The sequence below is a fragment of the Lactuca virosa genome, chromosome 3 (assembly GCF_052849685.1).
Source record: "Lactuca virosa cultivar CGN04683 chromosome 3, Lactuca_virosa_CGN04683_v6, whole genome shotgun sequence".
NCBI classification, from domain to species: domain Eukaryota; kingdom Viridiplantae; phylum Streptophyta; class Magnoliopsida; order Asterales; family Asteraceae; genus Lactuca; species Lactuca virosa.
The window spans coordinates 254,517,964-254,521,705 of record NC_136428.1 but is presented as its reverse complement, the minus strand read 5'-3'; positions in this window follow the sequence as shown (position 1 = coordinate 254,521,705).

The following is a 3,742-nucleotide window of genomic DNA, read 5'->3' as shown; positions in this document are numbered from 1 at the left end:
ACCAAAGATATTCATGTAGGGTGCACCTCAACACCAAATAACCGATCATTTTAAATAGATTTGATGCTAGTAAATATTAGGAGTTTTGATGTGATGGTCGGCATGGATTGGTTGATCCCCACCATGCTGATATTATGTGTCGCTAGAAGGTCGTTCACCATCACCTCCCCAACCACAAAACCCTAATAATCTATGGTGATAAACCTAGCGCCAATCTTCGTCTCATTTCGTGCATCAAGGCACAGAAGTGCCTGCACAAGAAGAACTATGTGTTCCTTGCCCATGTGGTAGATAAAGCCAAAGAAGAAAATCAACATTTAAGACATCCCAGTGACCTGCGACTTCCCGGATGTAATTCCTGAAGACTTTCCGGGAATACCTCCAGAAAGACAGGTCGAATTTCGAATCGACCTAGTGCCAGGAACCACATCAATTGCTAATTCACCCTATTAGTTAGCTCCCGCCGAAATTCAGTAGGTTATCCGGTCAATTAAGAGAATTGTGGGGCAAAGGACTCATCATACCAAGTTTCTCACCCTGGGGAGCCCCACTCTTGTTCGTCAAAAAGACGGATCCATCAGGATGTGCATAGACTATAAAAGAGCTGAATAAACTCACTATCAAGAACCGCTACCCACTCCCTCGGGTTAACGACCTATTTGACCAGCTCCAAGGAGCTAGTTACTCCTCCAAATAGGTCTAGGGTCCGGTTACCATCAGCTCCGAGTCCAAGAAATAGACATTCCAGAAATTGCTTTCCGAACTCATTACGACCATTTCAAATTAGTTGTGAAAATCATCCGGTCTAACGAATACCCCAACAGTATTCATGGACCCCACAAATCGAGTTTTCCCAACCATTCCCAGACAACCTTTATTTATTTTCCTTGATAACATACTCGTTTGCTCGTGAAACAAGAACAAACACTGTCAACACCTACGACCTGCCTCGGAGGCATCAAAACTAGGAAATACCGCGAAGGAAGCACTGTGTGGGATGGATAATACTCTCGAAGCCAAAGGGGGACGAAATTGGAGTTGGACCGGGCACCTATCTGGGTGATCGACGATAGATTGACTAAGTCCGCTCATTTCCTGCCAGTAAAGGAAACTTACAAGAAGGAAAGATTGACTAGAATCTACATAAAGGAGATAGTAAGACTCCGTGGAATCTCAGTATCTATTATCTCGGATCGAGGTAGTAGGTTTACCTCACGGTTCTGGCAATCACTGCAAAAGGCAGTAGGAAACAACCCGACATGAGCCCTGCTTACCATCCACTGACAGATGGCCAAAACGAACGAACCATTCAAACACTCGAAGGTATGCTTAGAGCCTGTGTGATCGACTCCAGCAAGTCTTGAGACACCCACTTGCCCCTGATTGAATTCTCATACAATAACAGTTATCACACGAGCATCAAGGTTGCTCCTTTTGAAGCGTTATACGATCGCAAATGCAGGTCACCTCTATGCTGGGCTGAGGAGGGTGACTCTCAGCTAGCAAAGGGGCAGGCACCGAGCAGTACTCTGACAGGACCAGAGATCATCCGTGAAACAACTGAGAAGATAGTTTAAATCAAAGCTCGACTTCAAGCATCGCGAGACCGACAGAAGAGCTACACTGATAAACGGCGAAAGCCTCTGGAATTTCGAAGTCGAAGATAGGGTGCTATTAAAAGTCTCTCCCTGGAAAGGGATGATTCGTTTTGGGAAACGGGGGAAACTAAGCCCACGAAACATTGGGTCATTCGAGATTCTAGCCCGAATCGGTCCAGTGGCCTACAGGCTGTAGCTACCTGTCGAGCTCAGCAGCGTACACCCCGTGTTCCATGTTTCCAATCTTAAAAAGTGCTTATCCGATGAAACTCTTGTCATCCCATTGGAATAAATCGAAATCAATGAGAATCTCATGTTCATCGAGGAACCAGTTGAAATCATGGACAGGGAAGTGAAGCGTACTAAGCAAAGTCGCATTCCGATTGTGAAAGTTCGATGGAACGCGAAGCGTGGACCGGAATTCTCATGGGAACGCGAAGATCAGATGAAGCAAAAGTAGCCTCACTTATTCTCGCATTCTCAAATCTAACTTCAAAAAGAATTTCGGGACGAAATTCCCTCTAACGGGGGGATGATGTCACAACCAGGAAATTCTATGATTTTGTAAACCTTAACAAGGACAAAATTGTAACCAAAACTTGAAAGCATGCATGATGTTTATTCAATGACAACAAAATTCCATCAAACACTCTATACAAACACTTCAAATGGTCAACGAAAGATTTGGAAACCCTAAAAATCCCGGTTTAAGTCCAATATGGACTAGGATTTCCTTATTGGGCCTAATGCACCAATAAGTTTCCAATTTGACTAGTTTGGGCTTAGAACCCTTAATTGGGCTCTAATTCAACCCACCTTCATGAGATTTAACATTGTGGGCCATATTGGGCCTAAAATGGAATAAACTACTCCAATAAGCCTTAATGGCCCATAACTAACCTAATTAGCTTTGATGGGCCATAAAACCCATTCTCTTATGCTAATTGGACCGTGAACCACCTTAGGAGCCTAATGGGCCGGAAATACTAAGTTGGGCCTTATAACTTCGAACTAAGACAATTAATGGCCCAACACTATGCAAATTTTTTTTCTCCTAGCCCAAGCCCTCGGCCCAATAGCAATAAAAAAAAGAAGATTAATGAGGATTATTAAGCCATGACACATCATTTTTATTCAAAGGATAACAAGGGATATTATATCACATGCATCTAGGAATGTCTCATATATCCATTCACACTTCCTTCCCTCTTCCCCTCTCTCTTCTTATCCTCGGCTGAACACACAAACACACACATCTTACTTGAAAATTTTCTCAAACACTCTCAAGGAAAACAACTCTTCCTTCCTCTCAAATTTTCGAAGATTTGAAGCATTTCAAGGAGGTTTCAACCAAAAATCACTTCAAGTTACATACTAGTGGTACGATCTTGCAAACATATTTTATTTCTACACTCATTCTCTCCTCTTACCACCTTGTCTTCATAAATCATACTCTTAAAACTTCCTAGATTTCGAAGATCCCATCAAAGAAGCAAGCTAGGCCGAAAACTACTTCATTTCTTCTTCAAAACCGAAACCACAAACCCAAGGTGAGTTCATACCCCCTTGTTTTCGGTTTTTACTTGTTTTTGGGGGGAGAATACAAGTGTTATGTGTTGATCTATGTGTGTTTGCATGTTATATGTGATTTCTTTGGTTTAAGTTGTGAGAATGTGTTAATACGTATTATATTATGAGATCTATAGCTAAAATGTGAAAGATTCATAAACAAGAACATAATAAACAACATACATCATAGATCCAAGAGTCCTTAAGTTTTATAAGTGAAAAACAAAGCCAAAGATCTTTACAAGTCTCATTTTTGCAAAAATAATAAAGATTTGGTTGAAAGATGACAATTTTCGGTTTTATGAGGGTTATAAAGTATTTATTTATATAAAAGCTGATTTTTATGAAAATAATACTTTTCAAGGGGTCAAAAACATAAATTATAGCTTATTGGGCTTATCTTTGGGCCTCACGGGTTTTGGGCCCAAAATTGCAAAAAAATGAAGAGTTTTGGGAGCTGAAGTTGTAAATTTGTCAAAATATGGGTCTAAAACGTAAATAAACTATTTCAGGGGCTGAAAATGACTTTGATGCAAAAATTTGACTAAAAATGCAAAGTTTTGGATTTTGGGGTC